Here is a 20250-nt window from a genome sequence, read left to right as displayed (position 1 = left end):
AACAAATGTATTTCATAAAGGATTATAGTTTCAATAAAATATTCCACACAGAAAACTATTTGAAATGTTATAAGGGTAAACCTTATATCTGTTGATATTCCACCAGTGTAATTTCCCTGCATTTTGTCCATTCATATATTGATACTTCTCTAAACTATGAAATATATATTGATATAGTCCAGTGCATACATACACTTTGCAGAGGATTCATGTGACTAAAGGTAGATATTTTTTTTAACTAGTCTTTGATGTCTTCCATGGAGTTAAAGTCAATATGTTTAAGGAGTCAATACAGTAAAGTGTCTCACCAAAATCTATATCTGAACCAGATCACTCAATTAATCACACACACCAGTAAGTGTCTGTAACTCACTGAATATAAAGGGAATCTAATGAGTGAACAGATGTCTTAGGTAGCTGGATCTTACCTATTTTTACTACTTCTATACTTGCTGTAACTTCACCTGTGTTCTGACTTATAAGAATGAAAACAACAAAGATGCAAAAATATTTGAGAAAAAGTCCACATTGAGAAGCTGTGAAGGACAATGAACAATGGAACTGGCCAACAGGAATGGCATAAGTCATGTTTAAATCTTCTGCCAAACAATGTATTTATCTAGTGCTAAAAAATTCTTGAATTGCCTGGAAAAGGACCCCTTATTTATGTCTAACTCCTATGTACCTGAGTAAGAATGAGTAGTAGTGGGCTGCCAGGCATTTAACAAAGATAAGCTCTTATGGCTCAATAGAATCAATAACTTTCAAATCTGGTTTGTAGGTCTTTTTTTTTTCTTTTTAAGGTAATGTCTGGATAAGTGAAATTAAGCTAAAGACTGAACAAATGTTTTTGTCTTCCACACAAACACTACAAAGATTTCTGACTGGAAGTTCCCCTCACAGTCTGGATTTCAAAAATGTTATACTGCTGAAATGCAATCCTAAATTCTTCACTGCAACAAAAAATTCCTTTTACACCCAACACCCAACTTAAAAACCATACAAATTTCAATATCCAGCTGAAGAAAATGTTCTAGAGTAGACAAAGAAAGAAAGATTTCTAATAAAAACATGCAAATAAACATTGTGAGTACACACATCATGGATGTTTGCTGTGTGCAATAAGCAGGTTTGATGGAAAGGTATATGAATTCCTGAATGTCTGTGTTTAATGATAAGTGCTATATAAATAAGGATGTTAATACTATTTAGTTTCACAAGCTACTATCTCCATATGTTCTTGCTGGTATGTGTCAAATAGAAATTCCAAGTTTCTCAGCACAAAAGAAGCAAGGAGCTGAAGATTTTCTCATGAAAGCAAGTTTGGAGTAAAGGACAAACAAGAATCCTATAAAATTGCTGAGTGTACTGACAAACAATTTAAAAATAAAGTGCCTTTTTTCTGGCCTAATTGCAAGATGTACTCTTTAGATGACAGTCAGAAATCTATAGAGAGGAACACTAAAAACATTACTGTAGAAAATATAGACGTAGGATTTGAAGTACAAGGGTAGAATAGTACCTTCACAGAAAACTGCTGAAATTTAAGCAATTTTTCAGCTGGCAATATGGGGGTCCTTGGCCTCATACAATTCAACATTAGGGGAAGAAAAAATAGAGGCTGACAGATGGGGTATTTTACATCTGTAAGGTAATATATCATTATGTCTGAGTTAATTAAAAGTTCTTCTGTTGGAAGAAATATGTGTTTTGAAAGATTTTGGCATTTAATATGATGATGTGTTTTTTCAGTGACAAAAGGAACTTAACTTTGTATGATATACTGTGCTCAAAATTTATTTGAAGGCAAAATAAAACCTGAAATTAAATTTGTTTTCTAAATAATTCACTCAAGCAAATGAAGATGCTAAATTATGTAAGAGCATGTGTTTCTTTTTCTCCTGGCAATAAATGAATAGGATTTGCAAATGGAAAAAAGTGCTTAGCTTTGAAAATGAAGGGTCCAATTCACAAAAGCCTTTTATATAATTTGTGCAAGTGTACTTGCTCTGCTCAGAAAGTGTGCTGAAAGTGACTGTGACCACAGTCCTTCTTCTGCTTATCTACTGTTTTCTAGGGCTCAGTTCAAATGTGCAGACATAATTTTGTTGTTTATTCCAGCTAGTGCCAGACAAAATTTTATAGGGTACCCTACTTGCTTCAGAAAAGTGCAGGTGTCTGCTCACTTCAGTGTTGTATCTGCTTCCCTTACCAATGTCTTAGTCACACTAAAGCCTCTGGAAAGCAATCTGTAGGCAACTGCATTAAGCTCTGTGTCTCTATGGCTCTTCCAAGGACTGAGATTGAGTCCTATGTCGTGGGCCCTTCTAGAGCTTAAACTACCTATAGATCCTGAGATTCAGATGTGAGTGGTCCTTAAGATGCATATAGATTATGCTCTCTACAGAGAGGAAAAGAGTTAGGTCTGTCTCGACTGGCATTTCTGGTTAAGAACTGTGCTTCATTACAAAACTCGTAGACCTCATGGATTTATTTCAGCTGAACCTGAATTTCCAAATACATGTCTACATTGTACTTCATGAGAGCCCGCATGTCCTAAATATTAGGCCCAGATAACTTGACTCTTCAAGTGGCTGCACCATTTCTGAGTCAGCATGTCTAGAAGGAGATACAATCCATCTATACACAATTTGAGGCTTACATAATTTACAGTGGACAAACTTGTCTCTAAAACATGTAATGAAGGATCAACTGTTATCTGAAGAGGGGTAGTTGGTAGCCTTTTAATTCTATCCTAACTAAAGTATTTTATTTTTTTTTTTTTACTTTAAGTTTAGATTAATATTTTACTTTAAGTGTAGACTTTTTACTTTAAGACAAACTTGCCTTGTCTTGGATGTAGGTATTTTATATAATTCATACCGGTACTAGGATATTGTATGCTTGACAGTTTGTCCTGACTTGATAGCAACTTTGCAACTGCCTGATGTTTGTTTGAATATCACAAATAAAAGGGAAGTAGCAAATCAAGTTGTTCATTCTGGTGGATTTTTGTTTCTTTGCTTGTTTACTTGCTGAGTTTCGTTTTATAATTTACCTGGACCTGTCTTATATAACACTTACTTCTACACTAGTCATCTGATACATGTTAAAGAACATCCTTGGGCATTGGAACTTAAGTATTTTCACTATTGATTGTTATAAAAAAATCCTTCAGTTTTGGTTTTCTTTGGTTTTTGTTTGGGTTTTTTGTGTGTGTGTTGTTGTTGGTTTTTTTGTGCCTGTAACAACTAAGACTGATGTCTTTATCAGGCATGGTTTGAGATTTAGCAGATAATGCTCAATAGAAAAGTTGAATGCAATTCTTTTTTGCAGCTGGGGAAAATTTAATAGGAAGGACATAGAAGCTTGGCGAATACTGATGTCAATGACTGAATAGTCTCAAGCAATTTGTTTAGTACAGGAATTGGCAAAAATAGCTAAAATGCAGTTTAATTACTCTTTAGCTATTAATCATTATTAATTTTTTGGCAGGTTTAGTATCATTGACTTTTATAATTTATCTTGCGAGATGATGAAAGTAATTACAAACATAGGTCTTGTTATTTTGTTTGAATGGTTCTGTTTCCAGACCATTTCTATGCAATTTCAAAGATGGTTGACCAAAATTAACCATAAATGCCAAGATAGGGACCCACCACCTCCCTAGATAATGTTGACTTCTGCAAATTTTGTTGTATTTAAATATACTTACTTTTATTCACCATTCTGTCTTTCAAATTTGTGCTTTCATGTCAGCACACTTATAAAAACCTACATTTTTCTTGAAGACTTGTCCTCCTTAGGCAAGACTTTTTCCAGAGGGATATTCAGAAGTCTGAGTAAATTACATTTAACAATTTTTTATCTATTATTGTTTCAATTATTTTGAACAAAATGAGACTCAAGCAGTACAATTTCCTTTTACAGAATTTCTGCTGATTTCTATTGTATTATTCTCATTTGTGTGTTTTATGTCTCGTCAAATGTGTTTTCAGCTACTTTACCTAATACTAAAGTCATGTTCACTGATCTATAATTTTCAAGCTCACCCCTAACACAAAATTTAAAGATGGCTCCAGTCTGCTAGCACTATATGAAGTGAAGATTAATGGGAAATTCTGCATTTTTTGTTTGCAACTCAGTCACTTTGATAGGGATTTTGAAAGTTTGCTAATGCAGTTAGGTACCCAAATCCCATTAACGTTTAGTGAAAAATGTGCATCGTACTCCCAGAGCTTCTCTGTAAAACTCCTGATTTACAGTTGTAAGTTCTCCTTGGTGAATATTGTTTCACCTTAGTTACACAATGATATGGATTCACAGTTTGGCATAGCACCTTTCTTTTTAATACAGCATCACTTTGGCTACATCAGCAATGAAGTTTAGCACAGAAATCACAAATTCCTTGCTATGTGAAGCATAAAGTAGTAATAAGTGTGGTCAGTTTAACCTCTGGATTTAGGTCCTCTTATTTCATTCTAATTAGTTGAATTCAACACAGCTGCAAATGTCATCATCTTTGTCAAGCTTTCACATATTCCTCTTCCTTACCCATCAACTACTTCCTTCCATCTTTTTCAGTCTCTTATCTCCTGTTCATCTGTTACCATGTGATGCCAATATTACCTGCATGTAGCACATCAGTTCTAACTTGTTGTTTTCCACTGATTAATTTTAATTAATGCTTCTTTATGCTTATTTAAATTCCAAAATTTTGGATTAAATGTACTCCATATACATTTCATGACACTGTGGATTTTTTAAAGTTTATTGACATCTGATTTCTGAGTGAAAGGGAAGATTCTACTTTAGCAGATTGATGTTAATGCTTAATGTTTGTAAAAAAAATTCTTAGAAGCTTCAGTATCTTCAAATATATGTTCTTTATTGAAAATTGTATTTTTAATATTTTCAAGATCTTGCTTCATAATGCAGATAGAAGTAAGCCCAGCATCTAGTTTACTGATTTCAGTACAAATGGAGAAAAAAGTCAAGGAAACATAAGTTCCTGGTTCCTATTATAAAATGACTGGAAGAAACTGCACCTACTGTCTTTACAAGCGTTTCACAGGAAATTCCTGGGCCACAATTATTGATATTACATGTTAAAAAAATAAAATACACTGAGGTGAAGAGGAAGGGTTTGTGCTGTGGAATTTGATAGAATCAGTATTGAAACCTTATCCAGCCAGATAACACATATGAGTAAAAATGTGTCATCTTGAGTGCTAGGTGTTTTGCCAAGGTGGGTTATTTTTAAAATTTGCCTCTTTGTGTGACTCAATAACTTCTGTGTATGTTAAAGCTGGGCATGAAAGACTGAGAGACAGTAGTTCTTGATTTGAAATCATTTGAGAGTGAATCTGTAAAACATTTTTCCATCTTTATCAGTTTTATGAATTAGAATAAAACATCCTGTGATTAAAGTTATAGCCATTACATGGCAGTACGAGAATATTGTATTTGTTCCAAGATCCTTGTGATTTCTAACACTGGAAGATTCAAATTCTTCAGACAACCTTTTATTAAAGTAAATGAGGCTTCCAATAAAGTGTTATGGATTTAAAGATGTAAGATGCAAGAGAACTCTTTTTTCCTAATTTTTTAATTTATATTTGTTCTGCTCCAACAAGAGCACATTCTAATTCTGTGCTAAGAAAGGAGATACTAAAAAAAATAACCCAGCTATGTGCATTCATTACTGCTGAAATGAAGGCTTAAATAGGAACAAAGTAAAATGAATTTGAGTGTTTAAATGTTATTTCTCTGCATGATCTTCCCAGTTTCTATTTTAAATATTGGTTGCAAAAGCCAAAGCAAATATACATCTGCTTTGCATTGCAAATTGACTTGACACATTGAACAGAGTGTTTAATCTGTTTTGGACACAGAGAATGCCATCACCATAATACCCAGGTGCTCCTGTAATGCCCAAGAGTATTGAAGATTTGTGCCATGGTGTGTAACCCACTGTGCATTTAACTCACTGAGTATTGAATATGCATTTGGATGTTATTCCAACAAATACTAGATTGTGGGATAAGTAAAACTTCAGCTCTATGACTGCTATGTCCAGCCTCTACATTACCCTTTACTGAGGAATCTGTGCAACATTTTTGTACTCCCCCTTTCTAAAATGGAATTCAGCTTGGACTAGGATTGAAATCACAAATGAATTTATGCTTTAAACCTCAGGCTTTTTTTAGTGTAATTCAAAGAGTAGTTTCAGAAGCCTTTGACTAGCAGAAAGTAAATTTGGAAAGTGGTGCTATCATTTGATCTATACAGATATCTCTCTTACTTACATCAGCTTTTCAGAGGTAATGAGGAAGATCATTAAAATTGTCTGATCTCCATAATATTTTTATGACTCTGATTAAGTGACTTGAGAGCATTGTGTTATGCTTGAGGGGGTAAATGGACTCTTTGTTGCAACAGTTATTAATTATGCCTGCTAGAAATCTTGGAGTCTTTTACTGTATCCATATTGTTCATAATGACTTTAATTTATTAGAATGTGTATATGTTTTCAATGTAAACTTTGTTTCCTTCTCCCTTTTGCATCCTAAAATAGGCTTTGCTTCTAGGAAATAAGCAAAAATAGAAAGTACAGATTTCTGGTTCAATAAATTGTTTACATAAGTTTATGCAAACTACCTTTCTTCAGCTAGTTGAATTTGGAACACTGATTTGAAATGTCTTGGAGGAAAACACTGGATAGCTCCTGTTTGTGGAAAGTCAGATGCATAAATCTGCATATTTACATATTTCAAATATTATCTGACATCTGTGATACATGTATCCTTACAAATTGTCATATAGAAAATTATAGGACAGATAAAGCTGGAGAGTTTCCAATGTATTTTATTTATCTATTTTCCAAAATTTTACTTTAAGTAAAAGTTTTAGGATGCATATTAACTTCATCACAAATTAAATTTCTCACTAAACTGAAAGACTCATTCAGCACAGAACTGTTAAAAGCCTAAGGGTGCCTTGTAGAGAATATAGAAGAAACAACATTCAAATATTTTATTTCTCCTGGAAATCTAAAATGTAGTACAGATCACCTGTTCCTCATTTGGCTCTAGTGAGGGAAGCTATTCTGAATCTTCTCCACTGGAACTTTTATATGTGCAATTAATTATTACAGCAGGATTCATATTGAATCTAACTCTCATTGTGCTTTTGAACAATGGACAATTTGTTATGGATGAGGGCATGACTTAGGGTTTTTTGGGTGTCTGTGAAATTGTTTTATTACTCTGAGAACATTTGTAGAATGTAAAAGCTATATTCTGTTCAAATCTTGTTAGTAGTTTTGCTTTAAAATTATTTACCCTCATGTTAAATTAAATATGAGTAAATATGGGTTAAATCCCTTCATGAAAAATTTCACTTTTCATAGAATCATATCATAAGATCATTGTTTGGGTTAAAAGGAACCTTAAAGATCACTTACTTCCAGCCCCCCTGAAATGGACTGGGATACCTCACACTGGACCAGGTAGCTTAAAACCCCATCCAACTTGGCCTTGAACACTTTGAATCACCTCCCTTGAATTGCTGGCAAGGTATTTTTTTGATGCAGCCCAGGATATGGTTGGCTTTCTAGGCTACAAGCACACATTGCCAGCTCATGATGAGCTTCTCATCAACCAGCTCAACACAATGATTTAAATAATGATGAATATCCCATATAAAATTAGATAACCAAACAAGGAAAATATGTATACCAGGTGTGAGACCGTGTGAATAAGAATAGAGGAAGCATAGTTTTCAAAAATATTTAAATATGAAGTGTAAATAACTATGTAAGTAATAAATACACTCTTAAAGAAAAGTTGATCTGATTCCATTCCCAGAGGATCCTAAGGTTATGTGCAATGTCAGCCTCCTTACACAACTAACGTGATATAAAGTGCCATAAGGTAAATGTTAAGCAGGTGTTTTCACCTATAAATAAAATCCTAGGCTTCTAATAGAATTTTCAATATTTTTTTGTCTTCATTTAAAGAAAAAATTGCATTAAAAAACTTATTTTTAACTCAATTGGAGGTGGAAAAATGTATATTCATCTCAGAGATACACCAATTCAGAAGTTAAACTTCACAAAAAGTTGGAATGAATCAGTCATCCCTCTGACATCTGGTACTGGTCAAAGATCTCAGCACCAGTTCAGAGGTGATTTGTGCAGTGGCACTCTCAGCATATTATATTCTGATAAAGAATCCACTTTAGGAACTATTTTTATTGAGTTCCATTAATAATTATAGCCTTAAACATTGGGTTTATGTTTGAGATTTTTTCCCTCAAAATAAATACAAAGTACTTTAACAGATTTCCAAGCTAAGTTGCTTAATTTGGCATCTTTAGAAGTTCTTTGTATAAATGGGGAGCTCGTTGAGATCTCGTGGAAGTGACAAGCCTAGATGACAGTATTAACCAAGTGGACTGCTGACAGTCTTTCTGCTTTGCATTACCTTCTCCTGGGAGCCACTCCTTCAGGAAATTAGTCTTAGTCACAGTTTGGTGAGAATGCAGAGCCTTCATCTGCCCTCAGAGACTGGAGCAGGGTTGAGTTCTTGCTGATTAAGCAGACTGATTTGGATTTTTCCTTGACAAAATTTTGCTGTGTTGACTGTAGTAAGCCCAGTTCCACTTAGCTTGCTGCTTTTTCTCAGATTTAACAGTACAGCAAAAAGTTAGCCTCATATATCTACTACTTGAGAATGCTCACCCACTCACAAGGTACCAGTTAGCAAATGTGAAAGCAGTATTCCTTCCTTTCATATGCTTTATTCCAGTAACTTGAGTACTCCAGTTTAAGCCCATTCTCTTAGAACATGCATGGTTCTGTATGCTCCTCTGAGGAATCTAAATGAACAAATAAGCATCCTGGGAGCTGAGCTGGTACAGCCTTCTATCTCCTCAGAAGAATGCTTTTCAGTGCAACTTCCTTTCGTCTTTTTCCTCTGTTTCTTGTCCAACTGCTGCCAACCACTTTTTTTCCCTGTTGCTGGAATGAAATTAAGATACTGGCAGTTTCTTACCCATACTTTCTATGCGGTTTCACCTTTTAATTAGATATAAATAAAAAATATTTCTTATATACTGAGCCTTATAAAAAACAGTATTCTATGTTTTTATTTCGCTTTGTCTTTCCTTTGCCTATAGTATAATTGCTGTGTTAATTTATATTTCTAATTTAGAATATGCTATTATATATGTTATTGTATGCAACATTTATTATTTACTGCCTAGCATAATTCCCTTATTTAGGTTACTAAGTTCAGAAGAAGAGAATCTGTTCAAATCCCTGTGTAAGACATTCTGTAAGAATTCTGTTCAAGTGCTCTTCAAATTAAGATGTGTCTTTAACAATGGTATGTAAGGTACAGGGGTTTCTCAGCTTCCCTCTAGCTTTCCCTGCTCCCTGTCTGGGGGAATGGTGTCCAAAGGCAGTGGGACTGGTGCCAGTCTGACTGTCCCGTTAGGGAACCCATTTCACTCCTTCCTTGAATAACTAAATCAAAATAATTTGAGAATAAAGCCTTCCCTATTCCAACATAGGACATGCATTTGCATGTCCATGAAACAGATTTCAGTTTAAAAGAAAAAAAAACCTGCAGTCATCACAGTATGTTTGTTTCTTCATTTAAAACAGAATTCTGTCACAATAGTAATGGAGTTCATTTTTCACTTAGCAGCTTTGTCTCAGTAAGGTCAGAGCTGATGGCTCCATCTTTTGTTTTCTCTTTGGCTGTTTGCATCCTGCCGCACAACAGCACACACTTCAGTAGCAGTCCCAGTCATTTGGATAGCCAGTCACAAGAAGAAAATCCTTCTTTCCTGAAACAAGTGAACATTTTCACATATCCTTCAGTGCTGTTTAACTTAATTGCTGTACTCGTTTAATCACATTTGAAATAAATTACAGGAGACTTTCTTCCTTCCTCAAATCTAATGCTTATTCCGTGTACAAAAAAGAAACTCACTGCTTTCTATTTTCTTGTTCTTAAGAACTACAAGGAAAAGACTCCACTGAACAAAATGTTGGCTGTAGTAAATAGAGTACATAAGCAATGAAATTAGTCCATGGATTTACAGTGTTACTCAGATTGAAAGAAAAACAAAAAACCAAAAACCACAACTAACAACAAAACAACAAACGAACAAAAAAAAAAATAACCCACAAAAAAACCCCAAACATAAATTGTAATTTCAACAACACAGGCAAACTTTAAACAACATGAAGTATATATATTATATAAACATCTAACTTTTCCTCTATATTAGGGTTAAAATTAAGTTAATATTTGCTCTCAGACAGATTTTGCTTCTTCCCTGTATGGGGGTTAGGGAAGTCTGTCATTTTGGCTTTTGTGACCATCCTTCACCCTGTAAGTGAGAATCATAAATCTTACAATGAATTTTATAACTCCAGCACTGACATTTATTAAGTTTTATTTGAGAAATGATCTGGCAGTTGGAAGTATAATAACAAGAAAAATAAATGAGTCTTACTCCTAGGACTCCAGCAGACCCTCAGAAGTACTTCAGTTTTCAGTACAGGATAACTTGTAGAAAATGTCAAATCTTTCCCACTTTTAAGGTCACTGACATTTCAGCGACGATTACCCATATTCTAGCCTGGTAAGAAAAAGACTCTCAGTTGAGTTCAATTACTGTCATAAATCTTTATAAACAAGTCTTTATTAGACAAAGGTCTAAAGAATTTAAAGGAAAATTGAAGGAAGTATCCTCTAAAATGGAATCCGTTCATCTATTACTGTAAACTCTGCAGGAGTATAAACAGTACCTGACATTACATGACTTCAGGGGTGTAAAAGACATGACAAGTTTGTTGAGAAAAACAAGGTAACACTGAAATATGTCACAGTAAAATCAGTTTTGATAAACTACAAAAGGAATGAGGAAAGGAGGAGATCATTGTGATTTTCTGGTGAATAGATGTTGATTTCCTTTTAATACAGAACACCTGGGAGAATACTAGCATGAAAGTTGTTCCATAAATCAGTGTTGCTCGACAACTTTTTCAGTGGGTTACTTCAGAACTAATAAGCAATCTCTCTAAAAGAGTAAATCAGTTCAATTCTTATGCAGTGCCAGGCAATACAATGGATATATTAAATAGCAAATTCTTTTCCTTTCAACATACTACAGTGCCAGAACTTTGTAATAATATTTTTGTCTTTATTTCAGTATTTTTTTTTTAGACCAGAAATTTCACATACTGAATAAAATAGCTTCTCTCCGCTCAGATTTAATTAAAAAAAAATATATATATTTTTTCTGTAAACAAGTGTAAGCATTGAACTAGTTTGTTAGCTTCTCTTCCTGGATCAAAGATCATACTCATTTTACTGAAAGGTCATAAACATTAATAAAGTTATTGACTACTTCATGATTTAGTAGTGACACAGTGTTTCCATCTCATGTGTAAGTCATCTTAAGCATTCTCCTACAAAGGGAAGAAAATCAGGATTTCTAGTATCTACAGTAACATTTATCTGTGGCATCACTGCAATGCAATAATCTGCTGTCTTCACCAAGAGGCCTTATGCACATCTTATGGTCCGAGGTAACATTAACATTTATTTTTGTTTTGGATCCATGAAACAAAGTCCAACCGTAGAAGGGTGGGGTGCAAGCAGATTTTATTTGACAATTGGCTCAGGCAAAATGATAGAGCCAGGCAAAAGAGAGAGAGAGGAAAAGAAGATATAAGAGAGAGAGGAAAGTGGAGAAAAAGGGTAAGAAAGTGGGAAGAAAGAATGAGAGAGAGGGAGAGAGTGTCACCACCAGGCCCTCAGAAAAGGGGTGTAATCTCCACCCAGTAGTTCTTATCTCTTCCTGAGGTGTCACCCCCTGCTCAGTTCTGGCCAGCCAGCTCCTCCACCCTAGCCAGGGCTATTCATTTTAAAATTGCTCTTTTGAGACAATTGAAAGCCAATGAGGTCAGACTCTCACAGCATGTAATTAAAAATATGAGACATGGAAAACATCTCCCAGAAACTACATTAGCTGGGACTGATGATGGGAGCGCACTGGATCTCACTGCCAGCGATATATTACCTAAGAACTTTTATTTTAGTACTGGTTATTTTAGGACCCCTTGGAAACTTCCATCTCTCTCCACTTACATTTAAGACTATATTCTCTTTTCTGATTTCATTAGCTTTGAAAAGTCCAATCTTACTAGATCATTTCTATGAAATGATGTGAATTCCATCTTATACTAAAATCAACATCTTCCAAAAAGATGGAAAATTCATACACAGAAGCCACTGGGTTTATCATATATTTATAGTCATCTTAATTCTGCCCTGTAGCCCATTTGTCAACATGCCTTCTGCAAATTCATTAGCACTTAGTTAACACTGGAACAGACCAGTAAGGTATAGTCTGTTTCAAGTACACTGACAATTTACATCTAATTTCTACTTCTTAAATCAATGACACTGCAGTTTCTTTTCTTCTCACACATTTTTTTTTTTTTTTCCTGGGTTAGGAGCATTCACATGTAATTCTTCAAAGAAATTCTGTCCTCTTAAGCTTCCAGGAGCTACACTGCATGTCTGAATTATTCAGAAGTAGAAAACATAATTTCAAATTTAGCTTCAGAATCTGCATAATCTTTTGGTATTTATACTGGCATATTACTCTCAATATAATTTATTCCATGTTGAGCATATTTAGCAAGAGATGGCACTGAACCTGTTCTTATTAGAGTTCATTGAACTATTCGGCATTCATGATGTCTCTGAATTAGTGAATCATTCTGAATTTGACCCTTATTTACTGCGAATAGCATTAAAAACTGCTGAACAGGAATTCAGTGTACACTTCCTTATTCATATACGGCTAGTCAACAAAGAGCTCATACTATTCCACTAACTCTATGACTGTAATATTTCAAGAAAGATAAAGAACAAATCCATTATGTCTTTCTGGTAAATACATTGGCCACAGAATGAGTTCATATCAATTGGGAAGCTTATTGCATTGTGAATGTTTTCAAGAGTTCTCAGAGAACATTCATTTGGTCTTACAAATCTCACAATATATTGGACTAGGAGCTTTTATTTTGTAATAAAATCACTACAGTTTTCTTCATCTCTAAAAGTGTTACATTGAAACTCTATGTACTCAATGATTTGAGCTTCTTGGCTTGAAACACAGTTCTTGGTTTATTTATTTGCGAAAATATATTGGGCACTGTGGCTGGGTCATTTAGACAGTTCTCTGTGTCTCCTGAAGTGTCAATAGTTTTTGGTTCAGAGACTAAAGACAAAAACTGCTTCCCACTAGTATTCCAGTGAAACAGTTCCACATGGCTGGACATGAACTATGCAGCAAGTGCCTATAGAAATGAATGTTCCTTCATCAGAATATCCCAATGGACTAAACTAACTGAACGTGTAAATATCTTGTGCCAAAATGCCTCTTTTGTTGTAACTGCAGATAAACCTTAACTGTTTACCCAGGAGACCAGCAAACATGATTGCATAGTAGCATTGATCTTTAACTGAAGGTTGAACAAGAATACATTGAAAACCTCAGGGATGATGGAAGGCATGGGAAGAGTGTTGCATATTAGAATATTTACTTAGGGCAGAAACTACAATTTAGGGGAGAAAAAAAAAAAAGGACTTTCACCTTGCAGCAACTTCCTGTCATGTTTGAAAATACAGCCTGATTTGTCTATGTGTTTCTCACAAAAGTAAACAGACCAAGGCAGTGGCGTTATTATTGATTTTTTTTGCTGTTGACAGAACTTTTTACATACAATTAATCATTCAGGTAGATGATGTCCAGCTGAATGTAACCTTATACCACTACATTTGTTCACTGTTTCCAGCCATGTGACAGAGTTTATCTGATTTGCAGTAAAAACAGGTATAAACCTCAGTGCCAATAAATGAGAAGAATTGACTGCTCTATATGCAGCAGTGTTAAATGACATAACAAACTCCTGCTCTATTTCATTAGCATTTCTATTCAAATCATATTTATTACATACTTGTCTTAGCAACTGCATAAGTTACAGTCTCCAGGCAAACAGTTCTATGTTGTACCATCTTGTTATTTAGTATAGTTGCTTCTTCACAGCATTAGCATGAAAAAGGAAAAAAGAGCAGCTCTAGTAGTGGTAAGATGCAAATGTGCTCATCTGTATCATCAGTACAGATGACAGTAAGAATAAGAATTCTATTTGGTCTGCCATGAAACAGTTTTGACATTTGTGGATATGGTGGAAGGCCATGACATAACCTGTGGTGGAAACAGAAATCTTCTCTTCTATCACAGTCCCCAGAATCCTTCCTTCACAGGCAAGGTGACAGGGAGACACAAAGCTTTAAATCTTACCCATACGATTGTCTGCTCCTTTATGGTGGTAAGAATTTGGGACAGACTCAACAGGAGGATAGCATTTGAAAAAGTTAATGTGTCTAAAAAGATGCAGCTGAGTTTGTCCATGGATGTCTTGGCCTCCTGAAGGCTAAGAAGGTGAATTCTGTTCATATATAAAGCAATCCTTCCTCCTCTGAATTATCTTGGGGTTGGATGTTTTGCCAGCCCATTGCAAGCTTAAAAGTGTACACGAATTATTTGATGGTTAATACCCTTATTAGATAGGTATTTTGGCTAATACGTGAGACTAATATGTTACTAAACCAATCCTTAGCATATAGGTTCTAATGCCCAGAGACCTTTCAGTCAGAGGAAGTAGTGTCAACACTTGAACAAGGTTCTAACTTTCAATTATTTTTTTAAAACTTTTATTTGTTTATTTATTTCCCCTCAGCATTCATATTGTTTCACATTGCTATTTTTCTGTCTATTCTCTCAGCTGGTAATTAGTATTATATAAAAAATTTCTCATATGTTTTTTTTTTATTTATATTTTCAGTCTTACTGTGTACATCTTCAGCATCGGAACTCTCCCACAGCTCAGCAACAACTCCTACAGTAACACAGAGCCAAGACCATACATCTGTGATTCACAGAGCTGGGCCCTGGACTGAAGATGGCTGAGTCCTTGGACTTATAACAGGTAGAAATTTATAACTGTGGGCATCTGAGAGCTGATCATGGACAGGGATGCTCAAACACATTTTACTCACCTTTTTAGTTACTATGCCAGTAGCTCTCTGGATTGTTCGAGAGCTTCAGTCCCTCAGAGGAGCACTGAATTTTTCAAGAGCAAGGTAGTGTTATCCTCACTTGTATCTAAAGAGACCCAGTTCAGCATGGCAATTTTCAAAAGATCAGGAGGAAATTACAGACCTACAGAAAACTCATTCATTAATAATACTTATCTTCAAAACTATTATTTGGGTGTTTTTTTCCTATGTGTATCTTTGGAAGGATCTCTTCCAGAACCTTACTGTTTTAAGAGCTGGGATGTTTCTTACAATTTCTTGCCAAACTTATTTCCATCTGTTCACATCTATTTGTTACTGTGACAACACTGGTGTTTCACTTAAATAGTTCTTTTATCTCCTGATGTTTGCCTTGCTTATGTATTTATAGACTAGTCTCAACTCCTTCTTAGCCTTTGTTTCATGAGGCTAAATAAACATTTTTTCTAATCTCCTGTTAAATAAGCAACCTAGCTTTCATATCATCCCAAAATTGTTTCTCTACATAATGCCTTAGCTTCATAGCAAATCAAAGCCCAAATATGGATACAACTTTCAGAGAGAAGCAATGTAATTAGTCTCTAAGTTTTTCAGAAGTAGTGAAATAAAAAGTAAAAAAGTAGTAACTATTAAAATTACTATTTTAAGTGAGTAGTAATATATAGAAGAAAGCATGATGGTCCGGGGTAGAAACGAATGTTAAGACTGAACCATGCTTCATCAGCTTTTTTTTCTTCTTTGAGTTTTGGTGTCTTTGTTTGTTTGGCTTTTTTTGTTTGTTGATTTTGGTTTTGTTTTTTTTTTAATGTAGAGAATGTTACTGTTAAAAGATAATTTCTAATTATAGTATTCAAGGTAACTTTTGAATGCCAACCACTGCCTTTCAAAATGAAGGTCAGTTTAGCATTTATCTGTACACTATTAAAAGAGGTTACCATATCTCAGCAGTACTAAGGCTTGTCTCAGACTTCATGTACAAGAACAGCAGTTATTTTGTGGTTGTGAGCACAGGCAAGAGTGAAAATGTGAGGAGGTAAAATGTGTAGGAGGAACCTGTATTTCTGGCACTTTTGCTGACAAACACTGATTTCTTTCAAGAGAGGCAGTAACAAAAGTTTTAAACAAAACTTGACATGGGAAAATTTTTTTCTGAAAGCATATTCTTGTGTAGTCAAGACTCAGGTTCTGTCAGTGCAAATGCCTTTTACAGTGTCCACTTTTAATACTATAGCTTCTGAAGGTCAGTAAAATAAAAAGGGAGTTTGTTTTTAATTTTCTATTTCTGTCTAAACATTGTTGTGTGCTCAGAGGACAGAACAATCTTTATGGCTCAGAGGTGTCTTGCTACAACTGTGGGAAATTGCTTTGAGTTTTCTCAATGGGAGAAGCAAGCTGAACCAGGATCCACAGCAGAACAAAGACCCTGATTGTGCTTGTAGACAGAGGTGCATGTAGCCACAGGATTTCACTGGGAATAATATCTTACTTTGTCTTGTGAGATCCCCATCATATTCTCTCAGCCCTGTCATATGATCACCAGGCAGCTGAATTGGATAAGCATGCCATTTTGCTTTGGGGTTTGACCAATTACTCACTCTCCAAAGAGAAGTGCAGATAGACAGCTGATACATCAGTAGAGCCTTGGCCACACAATAAACAGAACACACCCATAGTCAGGGGAACAGAGGCTCTTGTTAAATGAAGGCCAGTGGTGAATGGTGAGGCTCAGAAGAAAACAATCTAAATGAACGGCCATGTTTGCCTCTGCAGTGTTTTCTGCAGCCTCCATTGTATCCTTCTCTATCTGTAGCCAAGTGACCTCTAAACCTTGCAAACAACACACAGGGCTTTTTTTCTTCCTTTTCTGTTTGGACTATTATCCTTTCATCTTGAAAGGTCATTGGGTATCAGATGAAGAAATATACCACTTAGCTTTGAGAGTTTTCTCTGTTGATTTTCCTGTTTGTTTTATAAATGGGAGTCTGTCCACAAACAAATTGAAAATTAGTTAATCACCTTTTCCAGTTGACATAGAGTAGGTGTTGTGCTGTAAGAACAGGTTAATCCTCCAGCAGATTGAAATACTACATCAACCACACACAGGGCTCAGAGAGGATGAGATACTTGGAGGTTCAGCTCAAGCAGTCCCTGCAGGGCTGGGGAGAACAAACAGTCTAAAGAAGCTATGATATATAAAGGTTAGAAACACTTATTAAAATTAGTTGTAGGGGATTTTTTTTGCCTGAAATATCATGCACAGCTTGTGTACATACTAGTGTATCTACATACTAGTAAATCTAGACAAGCTTGAAAAAGTCATTACATTTATCACTCACACAGTAGAAGACAAGACATGACTGAAGAATCAGAAATATTACCTGTTATGCTCCAGTCCTGAGGTGGAATACTTTTCAAGAATTTTTTCCAAGTTTTTGTTTTACAAATGTTTTTTACAAGAAATTTTTACAAGAACTGTTTTACATGTAGGTGTTAAAAACATAACGAAGCTGCATAAAGACATGAGCCCACATTAGTTATGTCCAAGAATTTTTAAATGAAACCCTCATTTTCATGAAGTTTTCAGGGAGTAGTGGGAGGTTCCTGACAATCTTTTCCAAGATAAACATGTTCACATGTTTAATGAAGTTGTAATTTCAAACAATTCAAAAACCAGGAAAAAAAAAAAAAAAAAAAAAAGGTTTAGATAGATGGCGATATTGACACACAGTGAAATTGTGAAATTGCAATGAAGTGCTAAAAATCATGAAATGGCAGAAGAGGACTGTGAGAAGGAAGAAGAGGTTGAAAAGAAAATATCAATATACTGATTCTGGAGGAAAACAAGTTTGGCTGGAGATGTGTGGACATTGGTGGTTGTTGTTGAAGCAGAAGGAGTAACTATCATCACCCATCTATCAATAAGCTTTATCAAAGTAATTAAAAGCAAGCAAACAAACAAACAACCACACATTTCTAGGAAAACCTAATAATAGCCACTATTTGTCAGGCACTGACATATTTTTCCAGAACATTGTCACCAGCAGAGGTATTACTTGTCAGAGTTTCCTGCAGCCAGAGATAAAAAGTGCTCATCTACGACAGCCAAAAGGAGCCATCGACTTCAGAAGTGGTACTTGCCATTTGGAGGAGAGGTGACTTGATGAGTCACGCTTGAGCTGGCTCTCTCTGTGATCTCTGTGTTTTATGGATAAGTACAGTTTTTCAGTCTCCTGAGAAGTCAGGCTTGGCACCTTTGAAAGCTCCAGGATCATTACACTTTTCAGAGAATTGGAAAATATATATTGTGTGCAAGTTTACTGTGAAGCAATTAATCCTTAGTTTGATGACAAGCACTTAAGTGATTCTGAAGACATATTGATGTTCCAGCCTGCCATGATGCACATTGCAGAGGGCTGAAAAATACCATTTACTGGAAAGCTGCTGTGTTTATTAGTCTGTGTTTCATACTGCAGCTCAGAGATCATGAAAGATAAGTGTCATTGGCACTGCTTGTGCTCTTTACTTATTACTCTGCTTTTTAGAGCATTGGAAATTAACCATATCCAAGTGTAGGTATAACATATTTGCCTATTATAAAGGATTTTTTAAAACCCCTAAGAATGCAGAAAAGTGTCTTTTGTGTTTCTGCTTTTAGGTTATGCTGTTCAGAGAGCCAGAGAACAGAAGGTTTTGAATCAATTGAAGCATTTGTTTAACTCAAGGCTGCTGGGCAAAATGGTGTATTTCAACACAGACAAAGTTATCCTCTGGAATGTTAGACAAACGGGCATTGTTTACTGTGGCAGCCTGTTTATAGCCAAGAAAAGTAACATCCATGGAGGAAGAAAATTCCCCTACATGCAGTATTTTTTTCAATAAAAAAAATAACAACAGCTGTGGTACTCCTGCTACTATTTATTTGGAGAAAGGTTTATGTATATTTTCCATAACCACTTTCCAAATGGATAAATTTTACAAATTTTTTTCTTTTCATTACTTTGAAGTAATAACTAATAATATTAGTAGTAACCAGGCTACTATCACATGAGGAAGCAAAAACACAAAGAAAGAAGAAAGTGACAGTAGCGGCCCCAGGTAACCACCTGCCCAGGTAGACAATAAAATATGGAAAGAAAGGAATTACAATTGGTCTTTGGTTAAATTGGTGTTGTTTTTTCCCTAGAAGAATCAAGTCACAGATTTATAATTTCATTAGTTTGCCTAGACAGCCAAGGTGTGATATGGTAGAAAGAAACATTAAAACATTACATAAAACATGTATTCCAAGGACTGTTCATTATTGTTGGTTACTCAAGATCACAGAGTGGTAGTTATCTCCCAAATATCTCTGTAGCATAAAGAAGGCCCAGGGATTACTGGCTGTATATAATCCTCTCATATTGGGAAATTACAGTCTGTTGCAACTGAGATTGTAAATGAGAAAAATGTGGTTCTGACAAATGTGTTTTATGTAAAATAAATCATGACTTTTTACATTTTTCAAAAGGCTATTTTTGTTGTTGTTGTTTGTTGTATTGTTTAGACAATTTTTTTTGGAAATTAAGATAATTAAAGAACAATATTTGAAAGATTAACATTCAAATAAATAAAACACTCCTAGCCATTGGAATGGAACTTCATTTCAATCATGAGTTGAATAAGATTTACTTTCTGTTTTTCTGAAGTTTTTAGGGTCCTTTTAGATAGTCACAAAGAGTGAGGGATTTATTCACCAGTTTGAATTAGAGATAAAAATCCACCAGACCTCATACGTGCTGCTCAACAATCAGTTATGGAGAAAAAAAAAACCCCACCCAAAAGCCCCCAAAAAATCTATTTATTTGTCTAATAATCATCCTATCTTAACTAAGCTTTTTTGATGCTTTTAGTAATTCCTACATTTTTTATTTTTAGTTTTCATTAATAGAAATACTGCAAAGGTTCTGGCAGGCATCAAAATGAAGGCACTAAGATATAATGACAGGTTCTTCCCTGTGAGTATTTTTAGTGCATGTGGAAGCAGGAGAACCATATCAAAATAATTTTTTTTTTTTTTTGTGAAATTTTTACTCAGATG

The sequence above is a fragment of the Calypte anna genome, chromosome 3 (genome assembly GCF_003957555.1).
Source record: "Calypte anna isolate BGI_N300 chromosome 3, bCalAnn1_v1.p, whole genome shotgun sequence".
In the NCBI taxonomy this organism is placed as follows: domain Eukaryota; kingdom Metazoa; phylum Chordata; class Aves; order Apodiformes; family Trochilidae; genus Calypte; species Calypte anna.
The sequence above is the reverse complement of the archived record's forward strand: the minus strand, read 5'-3'. Positions refer to the sequence as shown.